General features: G+C 43.6%; 1 long non-coding RNA gene across 1 annotated transcript; it reads right to left on the minus strand.

Annotated features, from left to right (window-relative positions):
- Positions 1 to 13,259: 13,259 nt before the first annotated feature.
- Positions 13,260 to 16,016, minus strand: LOC115029849 (uncharacterized). Its single transcript, XR_003835407.2, has 3 exons — positions 15,926 to 16,016; positions 14,349 to 14,563; positions 13,260 to 13,712 (listed from the first exon to the last, which is right to left on the minus strand). It is a non-coding gene; the product is annotated as an uncharacterized LOC115029849 (long non-coding RNA).
- Positions 16,017 to 26,059: the final 10,043 nt, after the last annotated feature.

A 26,059-nucleotide genomic window follows, 5' to 3' on the forward strand; every position in this document is an offset into this window, starting at 1 on the left:
ATAAAAATTATAAATATTACTGGAGCCCCAACTATGGCGGTTCATGCCTGTAATCTCAGTGCTTGGAAACAGAGACAGAAGGATTGGGAGTTGGAGCCCAGCCTATGCTACATAGTGAGACTCCATCATTCAACAATTTAAGGATATCTGGGAAAAAGGACAAACTAGAGGCTGCGTCTTTGTGAGCCAATACAAGACTTTTTTGCTGGGTGGTGGTGGCGCACGCCTTTAATCCCAGCACTTGGGAGGCAGAGGCAGGCGGATTTCTGAGTTTGAGGCCAGCCTGGTCTACAAAGTGAGTTCCAGGACAGCCAGGGTTATACAGAGAAACCCTGTCTTGGGAAAAAAAAAAAGAAAGAAACTTTTTTTTTTTTTAAACAGTGTTTCTCTGTGTAGCCTTGGCTGTCCTAGAACTCACTCTGTAAACCAGGCTGGCTGGGAACTTACCGAGATTCCCCCCTACCTCTGCCTCCCAAGTGCTGGGATTAAAGGCATGCGTCACCACCGCCCAACCAGAATAAGGAATTTTATCGAAAAGAGAAATCAAAGAAGAAGAGCTTCGGAGACACACCAAGGAAGTGAAGTGACCAGAGGAGTGCCCAGGCACAGACAGAAAACTGTGGAGCAGCATCCTGTGCACAGTTCCCTCCTGGAGGAAGAGACTGAAAATGCTTGTGAAAGGGGAGCCAGACAGAAAGTTCAGCCTCACCCTCTGGAAAAACCCACAGCGCTTAGAAACTTCAAGTCCAGTTATAGGTCTTGGTAAGACAGTATATCTGGTAGGCAGGGCAGAGGTGGAGAGAGATCCCCTTTGTCATACTGTCTGACTAGGATGGCTGAAGCCAGCCACCATTTGGACAGAGCATCTTTTGTTTGAAACTGAGCTCCCCTGGGGCCTGACGTCAGGGAGCATCCACAGACCTCAGCATCCACTGAGCCTCTGTTATAACTCTTCGTTGAGCAGAGGCCCATAAAAGCAATGGTGACAAGCAAGAGATCCAGATCTACTGGGCCAGGGTGCCTGTGGCAGGAGTCTGCCTTGGGTTGACAAATGCATAAGGAGAAATGGCCCTGCCCTTGTTGGGGGTGGGGGGAACTTCTCTATAGAAAACTAGCCTGGAGTTTGATAGTTGTCACCCTGAGGTCAGAGGGTGGATCATGTCATCTCCAGCTCCCCATGTTTGAAAACATTTAAACTCTATATTGTTACTCTACATATAGCAGGATTTCTACTATTTTTCTTTGTTTTAAGTGCTTTAGATTTTCAACTATGTCTACACATTTTCCTTTTCTATTTGGGAGCAATATTTTTTATTTTCCTTTCATCCTATGTTGCCTTGTTATTGGCTTCTATACATTTAGGGATATTTGTCTCCTTTTTTTTTTTTTTTTGGTTTTTTTGAGATAGGGTTTCTCTGTGTAGACCATGCTGGCCTCGAACTCAGAAATCCGCCTGCCTCTGCCTCCCAAGTGCTGGGATTAAAGGTATGCACCACCACTGCCCGGCACACTCACCCTAATTAATTGTGAACATCGTACTATATTTTCTACAGTAGTGTCTTACTTAGGATTTTACTGATGTGAGCAGACACCATGACCAAGGCAACTCCAATAAGGACAGAATTTAATTGGGGCCAGCTTACAGGTTCAGAGGGTCAGTCCATTATCATCACGGCAGGAGCATGGCAGGATCCAGGGAGGCATGGTGCAGGAGGAGCTGAGAGGTCTACATCTTCATCTGAAGGCTGCTAGCAGAATACTGGCTTCCAGGCAGCTAGGATGAGGGTCTTAAAGCCCACACTCACAATGATACACCTACTCCAACAGGGCCACACCTCCTAATAGTGCCACTCTTTGGCCCAAGCATATACAAACTATTAAAAGCAGTTTGGCCACTTTCACTTGTCTAGTCACTAGTAATATATTAATGAGCTATAATTAATTTTTTTCTGAATACTTCCACATACCATATGGTTTTGTGTTGGTATCAGTATAGCAGTTTGTTTTCCCCCTTGCTGAATGGTAGGGGAAGTTCAGCTCTCAAGAAAAGGCTGTCAGTAAGAACCCCACCACCTCAACAAACAAACAAGAAGAGCTATCCAATGCAACTGATGTGCAAATCTCCATATAAGATGCAAGAAATGTGGGAAAGCAAGGTGGCTCTCCAAGAAGCAAGGTGACTCTAAACATGAGTAACTCACAGGTACAAAAGTAACTCAAAGACCAAGAGAAAGTCATCTGAAGTGATGAAGAAGAGTGTGCATGGGCAAAAGGACACATGGGACTTCGTGAAAGAGGAAAAGAATCTGGAGGAAGAGGCCACAAAGTGAAATAGGGAGATGGTGGATGTCATAATGGTACTTGTGGTGGTGTGGAACGCAATGGCCCCTGTGAATTCATGTGTTTGAATGCCTGGTTCATTGCTTATGGAACTGTTTGGGAAGGATTAGGAGGCGTGGCCTTGTTGGAGGAGGTGTGGCCTTGTTGGAGGAGGTGTGGTCTTGTTGGAGGAGGTGTGTCACTGGAGGTGAGGCCTGGGTTTTAAAAGACTCCTGCCATTCCCAATTCTCCCTCTCTGGCTCCTACTTTCTTTTTTTCTTTTTTTTTTTTTTAAGATTTATTTATTGATTATATGTAAATACACTGTAGCTGTCTTCAGACACTCCAGAAGAGGGAGTCAGACCTCATTACGGATGGTTGTGAGCCACCATGTGGTTGCTGGGATTTGAACTCTGGACCTTTGGAAGAGCAGTCGGGTGCTCTTACCCACTGAGCCATCTCACCAGCCCCGGCTCCTACTTTCAATTAAGCTTCAAGCTCTAAGCTGTTCCTGCTATCACACCTTTGCTCTGCCATGGTGAACTGTAACCCTCTGAAACTGTAAACTCAAATAAACGCTTTCTCTTCCGATGCCTTCATCATGATGTTTTGTCACTGCGATAGAAAAGTAACGTGCAGGGCTGGAAAGATGGCTCACTGGTTAAGAGCACCGACTGCTCTTCCAAAGGTCCTGAGTTCAAATCCCAGGAACCACATGGTGGCTCACAACCATCTGTAATGAGATCTGACGCCCTCTTCTGGTGCATCTGAAGACAGCTACAGTGTACTTAGATATAATAATAAATAAATCTTTAAAAAAAAAAAGAAAGAAAGAAAGAAAGAAAGAAAGAAAGAAAGAAAGAAAAGTAATGTGCAGAATCTAATATGTTTGATGCTAACTTTTAAAAATTAAAAAGCAAATCTTTAAAAAAATATTTTTAAAAATTTTTATGGTAAAAGTGATCAGTGACCTGAAAAAGAGAACAAACCGGCTGTTAAGTTCAATTCAGAACCGCAGAGGAAAGTCAGGAATATATGCAAAAAAAGGCAGTAAAAATTAATGAGAAAGTCGGGAGTGTGGATGGAAAGGTGAACAACATGAAAGTAACATTCTGCAGGGGAACTGGGATTTTTAAAAAACGAAGAGATGTTGGAAATAAACATATCAGTGCATCAGATAAAACCACAGTGGAAAGCATCACCAGGAGACTTGACCAAGCAGAGCAAAGAGTATCCAAGACAGAAGAAGAGGTTGATAAAATGTTGCATTTCACCCATCAATAAAGCAGGGAGGGCAAATGAGCATCAAAAATTCTGGTGTGCAGTCAAGAGAGCAAACCTTAGAATCCATGGGGAACAAGAAGGAGCCCAGATATACACTAAAAACCCAAACCTAGAGACAGATATTCAAAAGCAAGAAATATTTAGAACCCCAGATCACCCCAAATGGTCATGACCAAAAAAGAACCTTTCTATTATATAAGATGCAAAGATATATGTGTGTGTGTGTGTGTCTGTGTGTATGTATGTATACATTAACAAAGCAACACTAAATGTTTTAGGAGAAGAGCCAGGCATTGTAGCACGTGCCTTTGATCCTAGCATTTGAGCAGAAGAGGCTAACAGATCTCTGTGAATTCAAGGCCAGCCATAGCCTTGTCTCTAGAATGAGTTCCAAGCCAACTGGGGATACATGGATGATACCCTGTCTAAAAAAAAAGTTTTAATAGAAAATGTTGAGTCATCTACAAGGGCAAAACATCAGAATAGTATCAGAAATTTCATTAGCCACCTTAAGGCCAGAAATGTTGGGGTGACATATTCCAGGCCTGGACAGTAACTGTCAACCAAGACTGCTACAAGAGCAAGCTATCTTTTATAAAGCTGTTGGAGAAATAAAGACATTTTAAGCAAGAACAAACTAAGACAGATCAAACTACCGAGCCAGTAAATATTCAAAGGAGCTCTCTCTCCACAGAGAAGGAAGGAAGTCTCACTCATGAGAATGTTGGGAAGAATAATTTTCATAAAGCAATGCTGAACAGGGACGGGTAGAAAAATATCCAACACCATAGCACATGGTTCTCAGCATTCCTAATGCTGAGACCCTATGATACAGTTTCTCATGTTACAGTGTCTCCCAATCATATCATTATTTTGTTGCTACTTTGTAAAAAAAAAAGATTTATTTATTTATTTTATGTAAGTACACTGTAGCTGTCTTCAGATGCACCAGAAGAGGGCACCAGATCTCATTACAGATGGTTGTGAACCACCATGTGGTTGCTGGGATTTGAACTCAAGACCTTCGGAAGAGCAGTCAGTGCTCTTAACCACTGAGCCATCTCTCCAGCCCCTTTTATGCTACTTCTTAACTGTAATTTTAAAACTGTTATGCATTGCAAAGTAAGTAACTGTTATGCAGGCTATCTGATATATGATCCCTGCAGGGGAGATGCAGGGATGGGGGTGGAGGGGGTCGAGACCCATAGGTTGAGAAGCTCTGCCATAGCACAATAATCCTGAAATCCCCTAACAGTCATAGGGAAAGAGGGAAAAACAAACAATAACCCAATCGACCAGACAAACAGCCAACAAAATTATAGACATTAGTAAACATCTTTCAATTACAACCTTACAGGTAAAGGGCCTCAACTCACCAATTAAAAAAAAAAGTCTTGGCTAACTGAGTTTTAAAAAATAAGTAAACAACTCTCTGTCATCTCCAAGAAATATACCCCATTAGTACAAACAGCCACAGACTGAGTATGTAATACAGAACCTTTAAGGGAAACTTTATAGTTGTGAATATTTACACTAAAAAGAGAGATCTGAAATAAATAATCTAATAGTGCACTTTAAGCAAAACACGAACAATCTGAAGTCAAAAAGAAGCAAATGACGAGAAATAATAAATCTCAGGGAATCTCAGGGAAGAAATTAGTAAAATGGAGAGCAATGCGTAAAACCAATCAATCAAACAGCTGGTGCTTTAAAAAAATCAATAAGATTGTTACATTTCTAGTTGAGCAAACTAAATAGGAAAAGGAAAAAAATCGAAATTCATAATTCAAAAGACCAAAAAGAACATACTATAGATTCCAATTGGATATGTTCCAAAAAGCCTGGAAAAACTAGAAGAAATAGACAAATTTCTAGACACCTATGACCTAACAAAATAAAATCAAGACAGTATTGACAACTTCGGCATCTCCAAAGGAATCAATGAGACTGACGCAGCAGTCAAAAATGAAATAAAATAAAAATAAAAATCCAGAGGCAGAAGGATTGACTGAAAAGTTTTATAATACCTATAAATTAAAGTGATTTACATCAGTGCTTTGGAAAACATTGTATAAAATAGAAAAGGAGGAAGGAACACAGCCTATAAAGTCAGCAATGCCTCAATACTAAAGCCAGATAAGGACACAAAAAAGAAAGAAACCTCTAGGTCAACCTCCCTGGTGAGCATAGGTGCAGAAATTCTCGATATTCATTTTGCAAACCCAATTCAAGGACACATTATGAACATCGTGCATAGTGACCAAAGAGGTTTCATTCCAGTAATGCAGGGTTGGCTCAAGATGGGAAAAGCAGTAGTGTAATTCAACAGGTAAATAGACTTATGGCCAGATACCATCTTGATCTCTCACTCAATACAGAAGATGCCTTAAACAAACAATAGCATCCCTTCATAATGAGAAGTCGTGAGGGAACGCAACAAAAGCTATATATATAAAACAAACCTATAGCTAACATTTTATTGAATGGGGAGAAAACTGAGAGCATTTCTCTAAAATCTGCAGTGAGACAAGAGTGTACACTTCTCATGTTCTGATCTATTTAGGGTTCAAAGTCTCAGCTAGAACAGTAAGATGAAATAAAATGGCTGCAAGTAAGAAAGAAGAAACCACATGGTATGTTTAATGGGCAGTGTTTGTTGCAAACTGTCGGGGGGAAAATGGGAGTGGTGTAAACGCCCCTATATTGTACTCTCAAACTGTGAGGTTAATTTTGAATATAAAAGCCCACTTTTGACTTACTTTATGAATAACCACGAACACTAAACCTGGGAAAACCATGAAACCCAGAGAAAGGCTTTGTAACATTGTTTTTAAAAAGATAGGACCAAAAAGGAACAAATAGAGAGAAAGTTTCAATTCAGGTGTACCCAAATTTCTCACAGTTTCCTAATTTGTGCTGAGAGCAATGCCTGGTTAGAAGTTTTGAACTAGTTGGGATGGAAAAAACTGAAGACTTCGCAGAGCTTCCTGAGGCACACAGAAGAAAAGCAACAGGTCCTGGTTTGCCCCCAAGCTCGAGTTGCCTGTGTTTTTCCAATGTCCCATCTGCCTACCATCATTGATCTGGAATGGGGGTGTGCTTACAAGAGTGAGACCCAAAGGCTGCCTATAGATCTACAAATCACCGGCGAATACCAATGAGTTTCAGAAAATTAAACTTTATTTTATTTTTATTCTTTTAAAAGCTTTAATATTTAGTACTTTACAGAAATCTATGAAAGCTCACATTTTTAAAAAGGCAGAAATGTATTTTTGGTTGGCTATTAAGGGTTGGTTTCTAATCAGAAACGCTGGGCACTGTTCCCAGCTTTAAGCTGACAGCACCTTTCAGCACACTTTACTCTGTACAAATACAGTGGATCTCTTTGGCTGCATGGTGAGTGGGGCTCATCTCAAATCCTAAGCACTCGGACAAATGAAGATGTTGTCACTGTACAACAGAGCTATGGGGATAACTCTGTAATATGATAACTATTGCTAACAAATGCAGCCATTTTCAAAATGAAAAAAAAAACCCAACATACATAAATGAATGTGTGCACTCTTGTGGCTCATAAAAGACTATGTATGGCTAGAAACACTAGAAAGAGTAAATCCAAAAGTAGATTATTCGAAAGGAATAAAATCTGTAAAAAGCTGATTCAAGAAGCGGAAAAGAGACTCTTACAGTATCACCCGTGAAACTAGTTGAGAGGTATAGGTAAGCATTCTGAAAACTATCAAAGAAATAGTTACCTGTTAAGATTTTAAAGTCTTCGTATTTACTCATTCATTCATTCATTCATTCATTCATTCGTTCATTCATCCACTTTGAGGGAGGGCCTCACTATACTACCCAGGCTGGCTTAAATTCCTGAGGCCTGGGTCTGGGACTATAGGCTTGCATGCTATCAACTGCAGCCCTGGTATTACTGCTTTTCTAGGTCTTTAAAAATTAATGTCTCTTATTTTTGAGATTCTAATAATATAATTACATCATTTTCCCCTTCCCATTCCCCGCTCCAAAGCCTCCCACATACCCCCTGCTTGCTCTCTTGCAAATTATGGGCTCTCCTTTCGATAATTGTTTTATCAGAGCTCACAGTACTGTGGGACTCATCTCTTCCACAGATGATTGGCACTGTGTCCTCCGTGTAGGTTTACTTTTGCAGTTGTCACAGCAACCAATGCTGAAGTATTTGTGCAGTCAATGTTGAAGTCTTTACTGGTGTCATGATTTAAGACACCTATAGGCCATCGTGGCGGAAGGCATGCCATCTGAAGTGGCTGAGACCACAGCAGCAAAAGAAAGCATGAGTCTTCTTGCTCATATCATAACAGATGCTCAGTCAGCTATGATGTAGCCATGACCTTCTAGCCTGCCCCCCATTTGCCTTATATCTGATGGCTATGGCCAAACAGTACAATGCCATGAGCTGGGGACCAGATAGTCAAACACATGAGCCTGTGAGAACATGTGTTTATTCAAACCATGACACTCCGCAAGGTCTATAATTATAATGTAACTGTAACTTTAAATTATAACCAGATAGTATAAATACACAGAAAGTAGTGTCTTCCAGGGTTCCTTGTCACCACTGTCCCTCAGTGATATCAGTGTCTTGTCCCTTCCAATCTCTGTGGACCCTGATGGCCAATATACTTCAGTGAAAGTCTGTGATGGTTTGAATATGGGCGGCCCAGAGAGTGGCACTATTAGAAAGTGTGGCCCTGTTGGAGTAGGTATGGCCTCGTTGAAGTTGGTGTGTAACTGTGAGTGTGGGCTTTAAGACCCTCATCCTAGCTGCCTGGAAGCCAGTCTTCCACTAGCAGCCTTCAGATGAAGATGTAGAACTCTCAGCTTTGCCTGCACCATGCCTGCCTGGATGCTGCCATATTCCCACCTTGGTGATAATGGACAGAACCTCTGAACCTGTAAGTTAGCCCCAATTAAATGTTGTTCTTATACGAGTTGCCTTGGTCATGGTGTCTGTTCACAGCCGTAAAACCCTAAGACAAAATCCCCCATATCTTGGAGGCAAGTTCACCCAGGTGACAAGTACCTAGTACTTGGGGTTCTTTCACGTGGATTCTAGGAAAGGGTAAACCTATCAGCCAGATCAGTTTTTTGACAAACTCGGGTCATCCAAATGTTGTTTTGTCTTTCAGGCTCTCACAGAAACTCTTAAATACATGATCCTAGTCCGGACCTCACCCAGCCCTGTTTGTCAAACCAAGGATTATAAATCACTCACAAAATCAGTGAGAAAAATAACTTCCCTGAAATAATGAAACAAAATAGAACAGTCACAGTTCACTGTAATAAGGCCATTACTGCACGGCACTTTACAATTCAGTATAGAGGAGGCTGGGCTGGGGTGATTATATGCATGCACACGGTGGCAATGTTACATGGTTTTCTTAATTACGGTCATGATCTAAAAGTGTTGAAGAATTCACTACCTTCTGCCCCCCTATTTCAGCTCTGCAGAAACTCAAACTTTCTGAGGCCTGGTTTTCCTCTCCTGTCTTACTTCCTGTCTCTGGGTCAGTTTTATTTATCTTTTGACCAGTTAAACTATTCTCTTCCTCTCAAATAAACAATCCCATGTTAGTAGAATGTATCTGAATTTCTCTCCTAGTAAAGGGTTGTAGTTTGAGTTTTTCTCCACGGACTTATAAAACATCCATGCTTTGCTGAATAGCCCATATCTATAAGGATATGCAATTCATTGATTTCATCCTGAAATTCCAAAAGCCCTCATTAAGCATTCATTATTGTTCTAGATGCCTAAACAAACATTGTGTTATAACTGTTATCCACTGTTTCTAGAGGTATGGAAACAATCTAACCCCCATCCCTATCAACCAATTAATTGCTTGCACTGACGTTTTCTTACTTATACCTTGATAGGTACAAGCAACTAGGCAAAGAGCTGTATAGTGATTGTTTGGTTGGTTGACTATTTATTTATGTATTTATATTTGATGCAGGGTCTCCCTAAGTTGTCCAGGCTGAGCTTGAACCTGTGACACTCTTTCTTCAGTGCTCTCCCCTGACTCAGTGCTGGGATTATGTTATTCACTATCCTGTCTGACTCCTGCCTAACTTGGTCTCTCTGTCTTATCTCCCTCCTCTGTCTCCTCGTGCCTCGTGGAAGCCAGCACTATCGTAGTCCCAGACTTTTTAAGCACTAATATGGATTTGATAAACCTTTCTCGACATGTCTGTAAATGCTCAATAAACATGTTACTGGATCACTATCTCCAACTCCCCATCCTCACAGCCAGAGGAGAAATATGTGGCCCTGGCTGGCCATGTGTTCTTTATGTTGTCATTGTTGCTTACACACACTAAAAAGCCTCAAGAGACATTTAAGAATTCTTTTTCTAAGTCTGCTGGAATACATTTTGCTTGAGAAATTAAAAGGAAATTGATTTTGGCTTAGTAGAGACAGTCATTTTCAAATGACTGTAAAGTCAGGAATAAACTGTAGTTTCTGTGACCCCCAACACACAGCCAAGCCGGTCTCCATCTAGGCGTGAGGAATTTACTAGAGATGGCGTTTCCGTATGATTAATCCAACTTGAACAAGTAATTTTCATGGGAAAAAAAATCATAGCCGAGTAGATGAAACCCAAATGTGTTTTTAATATTAAATAAATACACACAGACACATCCAGGCCTCCAGTGAAAACAGACTGAATTCCAGTAATTTCATGAGGGTAGGTCAGTCAGCTGTTAGAGACCAGAACACAGGTTTCACTCAGTACAGGAATAGAACTACCTAAAATCTTTTAGGAAGGGCTGTGTCTTTGAGAAAAGTATTCATACCACCAACTGGAGTTCACAGGACGGCTCTCGCAGGGCGGGAAGTGTGTTTGCTGTCTTTGTAGGAAAGCAAGGACTGGGAAACAAGAGCGTGAATGTGCACACTGGCCCCACCATGGCTGGTTTTTACCCAGTACTTTTGGGGTGTCTTTTTCTTGCTGCATGTCAGATGCTCAAATTCACCGAGGCCACGTGTGCTACTCAAGTGCCAGTTCCATGGAGAAGCCTGGGTCGGAAGAACATTGCACCAAGTCATCAAAGTCTGGAATCCAAGCAAGGTAATGATGACCATCTCTCTGTATACAGTGAGAGATGGGACGAATTAATGAATTGTTAATCCCTCTCTTCACTTTGGTTTTGTTTTCTACGAGGGAATCTGTTTGGGATTATTAGAGCCTTGCCTGGTTTAACTGCCGTTTACAGAAGAGCTATGAGGCAACTGGAGTACTGAAGAAGAAGATATGCAGATAAAAGCACCCGTGGAGGCTTTCCTGCATCCGTGTTGGTTTAGCGTTGTCCTCTGCATCCTACTAGCTGAGAAAGAGCTCCTGGTGAATCCTGGTGGAACTGAAACCAGCCTCCATCTGTTCTTGGCAGGTGTGGCTGACAGTAACAGCCTTCGTTCCAAAGAGCAGCCTTCCTCGGGTCCAGGAGAACCTGGCTAACAAATTCATCACCGTCTCCTTCTTTGTCTTTGTCGCCATCCGATGAGAATGTGCACACTATCCGGGATGAAGTGGATGCTAAGGACACTTAGGGAATACCACTGGCAAGGGTCAAGCCTTTGAGGGTGGTTTCCTGGGTCCTGAGGTGGAAGACAGACAGAACTGAGGTGTGGTGAGAGCTGAGTGGGAGAGGAGATTCAGTCTGGACAGCACTCTGCACTAACTGGCTGTACCACATGGGGTACGGGAGTTCTTTGTGGCGCTAGTTTTCCTCTTTGTGCTTGCGCTCTCCTGCTTCCTTGACACTTCTTGTGCCTCCCTCAGCTTCTGTGGCCTTGCCTTGTTCTGGCTGGCCACCTCAGATGTTTCCATAGCACCTCACCCTCTTTCCGGACCCACCTGCTGCCCCCATAAGTGTGACATGCTGCGAGATCCATAACCCTCCTGTGCATGTGCAGAAGGGACCAGGTATGCAAGGCAGTGAAGGCACACTTGTTGAAGCTTTGGGTTCTGGGAACCCTCACCATATTCTCTCAAGAGCAGTCCAGCCTGAGAGGCAACCACTCCTGTGGTCACACAGAAAAAGGTCTAGTAGGAAGAGAGATGGAACTAGCAATGGATCCAAAGCTGGGATCCGTACAGCCCTGGCTGTCCTGGAACTCACTTTGTAGACCAGGCTGGCCTCAAACTCAGAAATCCGCCTGCCTCTGCCTCCCAAGTGCTGGGATTAAAGGCGTGCATCACCACCCCTGGTGCTGGGATCTTTAATGTGCTTGCCTCCTTGTTTTCCTTCCTTCTGCATCCTGGTCCCTTGTTTCCGGCTCCTGCTTCCTGGCACTGACCTCCCTGAGAAAGTAGGAACAGGCAGATTTTCCTAGCATTGCCTTGGAGCAACCAAAACTAAGACATTGAGATCCCCTCTATTTTTTGGCGCCCTCCAAGGCATCTCAGAGATGCTCAGTGCTGATGTCACACAACAGGTATCAAGGTCTCTAGTTTATGTAGCATCTTCCTAGGTAAGCTTCACTTGAGACAACAGTAGCTGGACCCACGCTGTGGATGCAGGATTTGAACTGGCATCCCAATGTGGCAGGCAGGATGTGACTCATGCTTTCAGGGAGCAAGTCACATCGGAGGAGAGCAAAGGAATGAATCTATAGTCACAAGCTGCCACCAGTGCAGAGCCATTTTCTTCCAGGTGGAAACTGGATGCACTGAGCTGATACCTAGGATCCACGGTGGTAAGAAAGAACCACAGACACACATTTGGGCCTCCACGTGTGCACTGTAGCATGCACACCCACACCCACTCACATACACTCATATATCACACATAAATAAACACCCACACATATATACACACTTACACATACACGCGTATCCTCACACACACTCACTCGCACACACACACACACACACATTTACTTATATACACACTCACGTATACTCACACTCAAGATGAAGCTGTGAGAGTTTCGTGACTTTTTCAAGTAAGAGGTTTAATATGAGTGCCATTTTCCTTCATTTTATTTTTTTTAATTGGCCCATATTAATTGTACAAGATAACAGGTTTCATTATGATATGCCGTCCATACGTATCATCTACTTTGCTCAGATATACCTTTGTACTCTCTCTGACCCACCCCGCCCCTTCCTCTTCCCTTACAATTTCCACTTACGTTCTATCCTCTACCCCCTAAAGTCCACACATGAGGATAGCGTATGTCTCATTGATTTCACATACGATGTCCTTCAGTTCTATTTTCCTGCAGAAGAACCATTCCACTGAGGCTCGGGAGGCAAAGGGGAGGCAGTGTAGACAGAGGAGCACAGGATCCTCCAGCATCCGCTGCTCCTTCAAGAAGTCTTGAGAGAATACGTGATGTGCAGCAGTCCATTGTGGGAGCATGGTTCTCAGACTCTGTGCCCAGGTATTAGGAATCCAGGAATCTACTCAGCAGAAATAATTAGAGATACTGACAAAGATTTAGGGACATATAGTATAATTGCATATATGACTATGTATATGTGTATATGAATATGTATATGTGCATATGAATATGTATGTGTATGTATATGTGTATATGTACATAATTCCGCAATGGCGGTAGCAATAAAACTCTCAAGCATTGGCAAAGCTCTTGAGTGAATTATGGGAAATCTTCATGATGGAATCTTGTTACTGCCAGAAGATACTTGGATTTTCTTAATGGCATGAAAGAATGTTTATAATGGGGTCACATAAAAACAAACAGGCTATAAAATACGATTATCGACTTGTGACACGTGATCTATGTTATTTATATGCGAAGGCAAAGTTAAGAAAGAAATGCAAAATATGTAAGGGAGCCTCCTAAATCTTACATTTTCCTTTGTTTTAAAAATTAGCCTTTATTACTTTTATGATTATGGTGATTTGTAAGTGACATTTGTTGTGAAGAAAAACAAATAGAATAACAGCTGCAGAAGCCAGGCATGCTGGGACAAACACATCTGTGTCCCAGGTCTCAGGCTGAAGCAAGAGGACTGTGATGAGTTTGAGGCCAGGCTGGGCTCCACGGCGAGTTACCAGGCGAAACAGTAGCTTGGAGTGGGCACTGGAGGTTCATAAACCTGGAAAAAAATGGCAAGTGTTTTTAATTTCTAAAAATGCAGTCTACACAAAAAGCAAGTGAACAAGAATCTTGGAAGCAAATCTGATGTCTAGTCGGAAGCATATTGTTTTCTTTTGTTTGTATATTTGGCTTATTCTCTTTCCTGGGCCCTGGTTTCCTCCTGTGCAATTTTTTTAAAGGAAGAATGTGGACTAATTTAGCTGGTGGGAGGTGCCACCATCTCTTGCAGACTGAAGCTCCTTCACACGGCTGACAGGAGGGATGTCAGCAGGTCCGCCTCCTGAGGATGTATAGTTTGCCTAATGATGAGCAATTAGCTCCCACCTACTCAGAGCACACACAGTGCATCAGGATAGACGGATGCCTAGGAACAGTAATGTCAGGTGATGGATGCCTGGTGACGGATCTATGGCAGCCTTGACTATAAAAGAGGCTGGTCTCAACAGACAGGCAGGAGGCAGCACTACAGACATAGCAGGACACAGGGTTCACCAAAACTCTCACAGCCCATGTCCTGGGCCATCCAGCTTCCTCCCTCATACCTCCGGGCTTTAACACCTCAGCTTAGGTTATTTTGAGTCATTCTAGAACATTTTCTAGGTTTCTAAGGAATATCAGTAGTTGTTCCTCTTACTATTTGACAGGGAAGCCCGTATAAAATGGATCCTTGGTCCAGTTGATTCTTTTCTTGATACAAAGCCATGGATGGCATCTTTGAGCAAAGGATTCCAGTATTCTATTATTTTAGCAAATGGCTCTCCTCCAGTTCACTATTTAGAATGGAAATCCATTACTTGGTTCCTCCTGACAGTTTCTGCTTCAGGTCTAAAGGCGAGTAAGTGGTGGTTTCTGTGTAAAGGAAAGGGCAAATGGGTGTATTAAGTGAGAATCTTTCTTGACATAGTTTAGACATTCTGAAAATACTGGTGGTAGCAATGGCTTCTCAAATGGCATAAAACTCTAATGTTGATAGAGGCAGCAAGGATCACCTGCAATGGGTGGGTTTGTTCAGAGCACAGGGCCACTCCGTTGAGCACCTTAATATTTAGCACTTCTCAGAGGAGAAGCCAGATGGAGGCAGGGAGGGCTGCACTGTGGAAGGTGGCAGCTAGAGAAGGTGGCTCTTCCAGATGTTATACAAACAAGTCTCGGTGCTGGAGCTCCTAACGCCTGTGCATGCTGGGTTGGTGTACCCCTGAGAAAGGGTGAGTGTGACCAGATGCTGGTTTACCATGATGACTCTTGCCTGTTGGAAGTCTTATGGTTGGAGAAATAGTGGATAAGCCTTGCTTGGACTCAAAACTGATATGTAACAATGATCCTCTCCACTCACTATGGTGGTTCCCATGTCCGCAGCAGAGCGAATGCATTCAGCATATGCCCACGGGGCTCAATATATCTTGACACACTGGATACAGCAGAATGTTGTTCCAATGTTGTCTCCTGTGGGATACAAGTGATTGGGCGCGGAGGAGGGATACCCTTAAAAGGTACTAGGAGTAGAGAGGAGAGAGGTGATTCACAACTAAGGTCAGGGATATTTCATGGTTAAGGTCCAAGATGACACTGACCCTGAAGAATGCCCAGACATGGAATGGTTGGGAGATGGATGATGGGGGTGGGGAGTGGTGCACTCATAGCCAAGTGGAGGGAATGGACGCCGTGGTGACAGAGGTGGTGTCTCACTTCTCTAGTAGACTATGGATGTGGGCTGGAGAAATGAGTTAGGACTTGATTGCATCCTGTAAAGCTACTCCTCTGCATCCACCTATGTGGAACAAAACACATTCGTGTCTCTTTGGATCAATGTATCTGCTCTGCTCATCCCACAAACACAGTAGCTACTGAGTCCAGGGTACCAGGAATGTTCAAGGAGGCTGCAGTGTGCAAGGAAGCTTGGGGATGGAGCATGTGCAAAATAATTGACAAAATACCTAAGCAGTATTTCCTGAGGGAGCTGGCAGAGGGGTGTTGAAATGAGAGACTTAAAAAGGTTTCCTTGAAAACCCAGCAGACCAGAAAAAACAATTGAAGGTTGAAAGCAGGCAGTAACAAATGTGCTTGTCCCTATTCCTGTGAGTCCTACTCAGGGCTCCAAGTAAGAAACTAGGCACTCTCAGTATGGAGAGATGTGATGTAAGTGCCATTGACAATTGTTCAAAGAGAGTTGAGTATATTTGAGTTTGGAATAGACCTTGACTCTCCGCTTACCTTCAGGTGACAACACAGATGGTTTATCATTCTCAGACATCGAGCTGGTTCTACTCAGCCCCTCAGAAGTCAAGATGAGTGCAGTAGAAGAAGTGCCTTTGCTTTTTATCCCATCTTGGCAATTGTCTGGAGGAGTCAGATGACAGCATGAGGCTGGGCAGAGTTCCAGGGGTCAGTTGGGCAAAGCATTGGTGCCAGTGGTTGGAGGGATGCCTAGTCCCTGCTGACCAGAGTTCTTCCTGGATGACAACTGGGAAGATAGCCACCCCCCCCTTCCAACAGTGAAGGAGACTCCTCCAGAGGACATTTATTCATCTGCACTGAACACCATGTCCATTTGACTTTCAAGCACTTTAGACCAAGCAAGCCACCATTCTTAACTACTGATAGGAAACGTATCCAAACTCACTTATTGGCAAGGTTGCAGAAGATTGTCCTAGATGGCTCAATGCACACGCCTTCTTCATCCTCTGTGTGTGCATGTGTGTGTGTGTGTGTGTGTCCTTCTCCACCTCACCCACACCTCTACTCAATGATTTCCTGTTCCTTTTCTTAGACACACCCACCGAACCTTTCCTGTCCTTAAATGAATGACAGCATTTAGCCTTTGTGTTTCTGTGTTTCACTCTAACCATTCCAAGCACTGCTGGTCCTCAAAGTCTGTCACTTTAGGTGGAGGCATAGATAAGATGTCATGAAAGTGGTAGAAGAGAGAATTGTAAAATCCTGTCCCAGGAGTGATAGCAGACAAGAGCAAATACTCCCCTTGACCAGGACCCTGCACTGGTCATACTGGCCTCTATCTACTCGTGTAGACACATGTCTCCTGGACTTCTCTTGAGACCTCTTGAAGGTCTCAACATTGTCTCAACAGGAGCACAGACTTTGGTGGACACATCCAAACCACAGAAGGGGGGATGAGGGGAAACAGAAATGCTAATCACATTGCCAACGAGAATGTAAGCTGCTGTCATCCACCATAGGAAAAAGACTTGTCGGTTATTAAAAATTCAAACACAGAATGAACCATATGACCCAGCACTTCCACACCTAGTAATGATTCCAAGAGAACTGAAGACAGGCACTCAAGGACTTGCCTGTGCATGGTTTAGAATAGCATCCATTACAACAGTCAAATAGGAAACAACCTGATACCTGACTGAATATATGAAACATGCTTTGTACTCACAAGGGATTGTTAAATCTGAAGTGTAAGTACACATCACAACATGGATGAACCTTGCTCATGAAAACATGCCAGTAAGATATACATCATGATTCCATTTTTACAAGTCTCCATAGCTCCGTACAGACAGAAGGTCGGCAAGTGATTGCGAGAGGGTAGGAGAAATAGGAAGGGAGAAGACTATTGAGCAAATGGTTTCTCTCAGAAGTGCTGGGAGTGTTCTAGAACTGGACAGGACAAGAACAGTACAGGGCAGGACGTCTTGTAGGTCCTGGGAGCTCTCCTACTAAACACTTGAATATGATGACTTTTATTTTCACATGACTTATCTTTTAAAAGTATGTTATAAAGATGGATGTTTTTTGAGAGAAAGTCTTACTAGGTAGCCCAGGTTGGTTTGAACTTGCAGCAATCCTCCTGTCTCAGCCTCCCAAGGGATGGGATTGCAGCATATGCCATGCCTATTTCAGCAAATGGGTTTTAAAGAAGTATTCCGTGACTTTGCCCTCACGGAGTTATTCTGCATCTACTTGCCATCCCTCTTTTGCCTTTAGACACATTCTCCAATTAGTCTGCATCGCAGAGTCATTATATAGTCTGCTCTGTGATCAGAGACCCATTTCTGAGTGGCTTTGGCCATGGCTTTAAGCATTGTCACAAGAAGGTACATGGTGGTTTCCAACAACCCTCAAATGCAACAGTCCCCAAACACAACTCCGATTTTCTTCCATACTTGGTTTCTTCTGGGACATCAGCAAAGGGCAGTTCTGCATGCTGTGTCAAACAGTTCTGTCCTCTGGATAACTGATCTCTTCATTGGCTAGGAAATCTCTTTCTATCTTACCACAAACACCTTACGGCGTGCCAACACTGTTGATCTCAAGACTGGTATCACCTGGTGTGTCTCTTACCCCTTTGCAATCCAATTTCCATTCCATCTCTATCCATTTAACATTTTTGAAATAGAAATCTAATTGTTCATATTATAAAACTTGATTATTTCACAAAAGAAAAGCGTGTGTTTGTGCGTAGGAACACACTAGGTGTCTTCCTTGGTCCATCACCAACTTCTCTTTTAAGACAAAGTCAGTGGATACGGTGCTCACTGATTAACTAGACTGCCATCCAGAGAGCTCTGGGTTCTCCTATCTCTAGTCCCCACGGCACTAGGGTTAAATATGTAACCCTCACTAGGGTTAAATATGTCACTGGCTTTTTTATGTGGGTACTGAGTATCCCAACTGTCTTCTCATCTCTTGCTTGAATAACTGGCACTATACAAACTGAAGTTCTCTCTCTCTCTCTCTCTCTCTCTCTCTCTCTCTCTCTCTCTCTCTCACACACACACACACACACACACACACATCCCATACCATTTAAAGCTCATAACCCACTTGGCCTTGACCATAGAATAAACTCCTCAAGCAATCTTGTCTCCAAGGCCTAGGGTGACCTTGTTCCTGCCCATCGCCCCCATTTCTCCACAAGGTCACACCAAGTTCAGAAGAAAGAGGATTTTTGTATCTTTTTTAATCCTATCTGTCACTTTTGCTGCCCTTATCTTTTTCAGTGACATGCTCACCTTCTCTCCATCTGCACCTGGCCCGTCCTAATTACTTGTAGAGCTCTGGTGGGATAGCGTTCTCTGAAGGATGCTTTTCTGTGCCTGGAGCTCTTCTTTAGGGCATGTATTACTGTCATCATTTACAGTTGGTGATTACTCACTAAATGCCTAAACTTTTCCACTAAAATGGGAGGTCCCACTAGAGGAAATACTGTCGCGTTCGGTGCTACAACCCAGGGTCACACCCAATGCCATGTATATGACTAGCAGTAAGTATTTGTGAACTCAGAACTGTGGAGTACGACTGGGTCTCACAGACAGCTCCATGGTAATCAGTTGACACACCAGTATCAGGGAGTGAACAGCCTACCAGAGAGAGGAGGCCAAGAGTCCTTATCAAAGAAGCAGGGTGGGGCGATGGGATGAAGCATCCCTCGCCAAGGAACTCTGACCAGAGCCAAAAGAGCATATTTTAGATCACAGGAAGCCTCACACAAGCCTTGGCCTCTCCCTTCCATGCCCTCTTACAACACACACATTGCCGGCACTATGGAATTCAGGGAGTGGATCATCCACCCCATCCAACTCAATCTTGCAGACTCTTCAGTACATATAGGTGCTCTAAGTCACCATCCCTGGTAGGGGACAGAGAAACATTGAGTTCTGGAAATTTCTATAATTAGAGAGGGGTGAAGAGGGGATGAAGAAAGTGATAGATACTTGTCACCATCTAACATTGCAATGAGATGTGATCATTGGTCAGATCTTAGGCTGAAGAGATTTCTCAGCCGTTAGAGCACTGGCTGCCCTTGCAGTTCCCAGCACCCACATGACAGGTAACAGCAGTAGATTCCAACTTTCCTAATGCTGCAACCCTTTAATACAGTTCCCCATGTTGTGGTGACCCCCAACCATACAATTATTTTGTTATGACTTCATAACTGTAATTTTGCTACTGTGATCTAAGAAATGAGAAACAGGTTGGGTTTGATATCAGCTCAGAGAATTAAAGTCATAGTTTGATGGCAGTGTAGATAAGATAATAGAACACATACATTCAATATGAACATGGAAATGAAAATACCAGTGGAGTAGAAGGGTGCAGAGGGTGGGTAGGGGCAGAAAGATGGGAGGGAAAAGTGGCAAAGATGATCTACCTAAATGGACTACGTATGGAAATGTCAACTGACCTTCTTACTTTTTATGCTAGGTTATAAAAATGGTTTAGCTCATAGAAGCTCATAATAGTCCTCTAATTCTGCTATGATCCTCTTCTGTCCTCAAACCGGCACCACTAAATTTAGCTGTCCTTGAACGTTGACCATTTTTTTTCTATATTTCCCAAAGGATAAGACTTAATAAAGTTAAACAGTAATACATATGAGGTTCTCATACTTCGGTCCAAAGAAATAAAAGAATCAGCAGCGCATGCATAAAGCGAGGAAGACATGGTTTAGCTGAGAGTGGCACTTTGGACCCTTTCAGAGTTAATCATTTGCCTCACTTGAGAGGATCCATGCAGCCAAGTCTCATGCTGGATGATGATGTCAATATTGTGAGACCTCTGCCCCCTTTTGATACAAGTCTATTAATTTTATTATCAGTATCAAGGGCTCTGTGATCTGATCTCAATTCACATACAGACTAAGTATTTCCCTGAAGAGATTTTTGAAAATGATTTCCTTTCTCAAGGGCAGGGCAGGGAGTATGATCTTGTCTTATGCATTAGAATCCAAAGGCTGGATCAAGGTTAGAACAGCCAAGAACACCAAAGGGAACAATGGGGAGAAGGCTCTGCTGTGTCAGCCCTGAGTCTGTAGTCTTTAAGAGGACTCATCACATTCCATCTTCTCTGATGCACAGGTGGAAGCTAAGCCTGGTGGGCATTTCCAGTCAACTGATGGGGGGAATAAGAGGAAGGGTGCAAGGTCTCCCCATTTTCTCAGTGTCAGGGCTGAGCCTAGAGTCAAGTTGCAACTTCAAAGTCAGCTTTCTGTGCACCAATATGCCCCATGTACATGTGCCTAAATATGAAGTTTAAAATCATATTACATTCTAGGGAGATGGTATCATTGATGAAGAGCTAGGTGGCAAGAATGGGGTTCTAACTAGATCTTCAGGACCCCTATAAAAATCCAGGGGCTCTTCCCGTGGGCTCTTCTCCTTCTGTCTGTTTGTCATGTCCAACTCCGATGTGATAGTTTTTATTTAATCTTTATATTTTATCTTTGTGGAGATGAGATTTCTCTGCATATCTCTGACTGTCTTGGAACTCACTTTGTCGACCAGGTTGGCGATAAACTCAGAGATTCGCCTGCCTTTGCCTCCTGAGTGCTACTTTGTTATATCTTATTATTATCTCTCAGAAGCCTGTTCTTTTCAAATAAGAGACAGAAAGGGTGTGGGTCTGGGTGGGAGGGTAAATGGGGAGGAACTGAGGCATAAAGGAAGAGGAAAGTATAAACAGGATATAGTATATGAGACACTAATCCATGTTCAATAAAGGGTGGAAACACTAGGTACCATAGAGACTATCTATAATCCCAATGCAGGGAGAGAAAAGAGGAAGTCCTTGGAGCTCACTGGCCACCCAGGCCAGCCAACTGGTAAACCCTAGGTTTAGTCAGCAGCGCTGGCTCAAAGAGTAGGGTAAAGGGTAATTGAAGAAGACACCTCAGGTCAGCCTCTAGCTCCTACATGCTCATGCATGGGTACGCATACCCACACTCCTGTATGTGCACACACATGTATACAAATATGCATGCATGCACACACACTCACATGCACGCACGCACGCAGGCATAGAAGGAAAGTCAAGTCGTATTAAGAGAAAGAGTTTCTGTGTACTGGTTCAGTTCAGCAACTGCCAAGCTCTTAACATTTAGCAACGGTGTTAACTATGTATAAGTGCTGGTTACGATGAAGCTCTGCCTCATACAGGGCCAAGGCATGGAAGTGGTCTGAGTCAAAGGCACTCCCATAAGTCAGGAGCTCAGACAGTACAACTGTGGGTCTGATCCAAGTCAGAGGAGGCTGAGGCAGTCAGTAGGCAGGATGGCGATTGGATAAAAGTTTTAGTCTACCTCAGTTCAACTGTAGGGGGGTACTTGGAAAATTCTATTTGTTTGGTATTTGGGGTTGATCAAGACAGGATCTCATGCCCATGCTGGACAAACATTCTACTGCTGAGCTACACCTCTGGCATCGGCTGTTATCCTTCAAAAAAACTTTACCTCTAGTATTTCAGGCATCATGACAAGGCAGTGGTGGAATTTCTTGGGTTTCTGTCTGTCTGTGTCCCTTTTTGTACAGGTGCCCACCATGACCACAATAAAGCATGGAACCCCTACGGCTGGAGCCACAGGTGGTTGTGAGCCACCCAATGTGTGTGTGCCGGGAGTTGAATTTGGATCCCATGGAAGAGCAGTGCAAACTCCTAACCACTGAGCCATCTCTCCAATCCCAGGGTGGATCTGTTTATGTGTTCCTCAATTCCAAGAACACAAGCAGATCCTGCCTGCCTGCCCACCCGCCTGCCTGCCTGCCCGCCTGCCTGCCTGCCTGGCCTTCCTGGATCATCCTCACCCATACGCTCCTCTTCTCTATGATTCTTGAAGTCATTTGGGGTTCAAGGAAGTAGTGGGAAAGATGCAAGGAAGCAATAGTCTGTGGCCAGGCACAGCACTGCTCTTGACCAATGGCCATTCTCTTGAAAGCCAGGCTGCAGACTATTGCTTCCTTGTGCCTTTACCACTACTTCCTCTGGTCTCCCTCATTTTCTGTCACTCCCTGGATTCCCACCTGCTCTGCTCTGCCTCTTCTTCCTCATTTGTGTGTTTGCTGTCTTGGATCTTATTGCCAAAACTACCTGCTTATGGGCCAGAACTCCTATAGAATAACCCAATGGTCTATGCCTGTTCCTAGAACTCAGGCAGGCTTTTCCTGTGACACATCTTGGCCTCACATGAGTGCGTACATGCATGCCATGGGCTCTCTTGCAGCCATAGGCCACTAACTGTTCTCAGGCCTCCTACTCTGGGCTCTTGCTCTATATTTCCCAGACTTGTCATTTGTTCCCCAGGGAGATGCCTGTTGCTCTCTTGTGTATGCAGGCATTGGGAAGAAACCCGTCTGCTTACCCTCTGAAGCCATAGAATATCCCAGTTCTGATGCAGGTCTCTTCTCAGCATGGTACTGATCCACTTCTCAGCATGGTACTGATGCTATGTCCAAGGTGACTCAGCTTTTGTGAGACAAAGCAGGATCAAAACCTGTGCTCCTTCTACCTGTACTGGCTTCATCTGATGCTTGGCTATGAGAGCTGCCATTCTGCTCTTCCTCCTGCTAAGCCTGTCCTTTACTGGTCTTCTTCTGTGTTATGATTTGAATCTCAAGAGGTTTCCAGAAGGCTCACATGCTTAGAGACTTCATTGCCAAATGGTGTGTGCCTGAGAGGTGGTTAGGTCACAAAGGATCTAATGTCATCCATAGATTAATCTATTGGTGAGTCCATAGCTGAATGGACAGGCAGGAGATAAGAAGAAACACGCTGCTGGAGATGTAACTTTGAAAGCTATATCATATGCCTGGCCTCTCCCTTCTGAGCTGTCACGACTTAAAGCAGCTTCTGCCATGATGGCCCCACCTTGTCTAACAGCAATAGAGCCATGCCCTTAAACTTCTGAAACTGCACCAAAATAAAGCTGTCACCCTTTAAGTTGACTTTCTCAGATAATTTGTCATAGCAACAACAAAAACAACCAGTACTCTTTAGTAACGAGATCGACTTATGTAACTTACCTGAAGCTCAGTTTCCCTCTACTTGAGAGGGCTTCTATTGTGCTAACTTGTTCATTAGAAAAGCAAGAGTGGGCTAGGAAGTAAACATACAGAAGACAGGACCATGCAACTGAGGTTCAAATCCAGGCTCTTCTACTGGCCTAGCAGTATGGCTTGGTCAAGCAGTACAACTTCCAGCAAGCTTTCTACCTTGCCTGTGTGTGTGTTTCTGGATTTATAGGTGACGATAGTAACACAACCACTCACGTTGATCTACCTATGTATCTGCCTTGTAGGATTACAGAGTGCCAACATCTCATTTAGACAGAACACTCAGGAGGGCGTCTGTCGCAGAGCTAACATGTTCACTAGTGTCTTCTTCACCACGTCTCCCCCTTGCTGCCATCCCTCAGTTTCCTCTGTTTCAGGCTAATCCATAATCTCGTGTGCTCCTTCATCCATCTGCTCCTCTAATCTCTTCAGCACTTTACTCTGAGGAGAAATTCATTCTTTGCTTCTGCATTAATTCTAAAGACAGAGACTGCCTTCTTTAGCTCATATACTTCTTTCTGTATCAAAACATTTCTTGACGTGTGACAGTAGGCTGCCGTGAACCACTGATACTCTTGGAAGGCTTGAAGCCTTAATTCAGATCTGAGCTGTTGGTTTTAATTCCCCAAGCATCTTTCTTTATTTTAAAGGTGGATATAATCCAGCCATCTAATTTGTAGGGTAATTCTTGAGGATCAAATAAGATTATGTAGAGATATTCTCTAAGCTCTCAAGTATTCATTACTACCCAAGAGAGTTCCATGAAGCTGCAAAGTTTGTTGTCATGAGCTCCCCCTCCCAGATGTGTGCCATTTGCTTCCTTAATCAGCAAAAAGAGAGTCTATCTCAAGAAATTCCAGAGCCAGTCGGCCCTTAGAGGAGCAAGGAACTCCATCAGTCAAGGGTCTTGGTTACAAGTGGAAAGTAGCTATTGGGGCTCAGAGAAATCACAAGAGATCATAGGTCAAGGCCCAGAAGAGGAGCTATGGAACCTAGACAGGTGTGCAAAGCAAGCAGAGTTCAATCGTTGCTGGTCTAACAAACAGGCATGGTCATGTGACTGTTAGTGTGAACCTAGAATCACCAAGGAGAAGATTCTCTGCACATGCCTGTGTTACCTTGATTACACTGACATGGGAAGACCTTTGTACTGTGGGTGGCACCCATTTCCAGGGCTGGAAAGTGAACGGAGTTCTAGTGAGCGAGCGAGCAAGCATCCATCCGTCATGCTTCCTGATTGTGAATGCAATGCGACCAGCGTCTTCAAGCTCCTGCTGCAGTGAAGGGCCCACCATGGTGACTGTACCTTGAACTGTGAGCCAAAAGAAGCCATCCCTTCCCCACACTGCTTCAGTCAGAATATTTTATGAGAGCAACAGCAGAGGAGATTAAGGCACCTTGAGTTTAGAAAACCACTTCAAGAGTTTTAGGAACAAACAGCTTTTGTGTTATGCTTGAGTCTCCAGCTCAGCCTGAGAGCAAGTAAACGTACTGAGGCAGTGGGATGGGCAGGACCTGGGGCTTGTGTGGGATGTTGCTTCACTGTGAGAACTGGATCTCCTTAAATGCTTTGAAGAGAACTGACCAGAAGGTCAAAGCATTAAGATCCCTAGAGTGGCTGAGTTACCTTTCTCCAAAGGAGTTTGTATTCTCAAGACTCCTTATGCATGTGTCTGCTAGTTTGAAGAAGAAAGAAAGCTGAGCGTGGCAGCATTGGTTTGTACTCCTATACTTGGGAGACTGCAGAAGAGGATAGAGAGTTCCGGGCTAGCCTGGGCTACATCATAAATCCCAAGACAGCCTAGGCTACATAGCAAATCTCTGTCTCAAAACATAGCATAATGCCGAGAAGCTAAAGAAATGGCTCAGCAGCTAAGAGCACCTGTTGCTCTTACAGAGGACTCAGGTTCAATTCCCAGCACCCACCGTTGGCTTACAGCTGTCTGTAATTCCAGTTCCACCCTCTTCTGCTGAAAAAAAAAATGTTCTTTTTTTTAAAAAGATTTATTTATTATTATACATAAGTACACTGTAGCTGTCTTCAGACACTCCAGAAGAGGGAGTCAGATCTCGTTACGGATGGTTGTGAGCCACCATGTGGTTGCTGGGATTTGAACTCTGGACCTTCGGAAGAGCAGTCGGGTGCTCTTACCCACTGAGCCATCTCATCAGCCCCAAAAAAATGTTCTTAAAAACACAATAAAATGAACGCATGGGAGACTTTGGCAACAGAAATCTCCACAGGTTCCCCTAAGTTGGAAATGGAAATTATAACTTGTAAGTCACTGCTATGAGCTCTTTGATGGCTGGTCTCAAACAGCTGAGTCCAAATCACCGGGGACATTCCTGGGAAGTACCTTTCGGGGATATGTTTGTTGGGTTCCTTAGCCTCTCTATTCTGGGACAGTTTATTCCTTCAGGTCAATTTGGTCAACTGTGGTCTCTCAAGTAATGAGCAATTTGTTTCCAAAACAAGTGTCTCTCCATCCCCAGGAAAGTGCTAAGATGCGTCAGCAAGAAAATCTGGGACCGATCCAGCCTCCCCTTGATTGCA

Source organism: Mus caroli, unplaced genomic scaffold, assembly GCF_978045245.1.
Source record: "Mus caroli unplaced genomic scaffold, Mus_caroli_1 scaffold_19, whole genome shotgun sequence".
NCBI classification, from domain to species: Eukaryota; Metazoa; Chordata; class Mammalia; order Rodentia; family Muridae; genus Mus; species Mus caroli.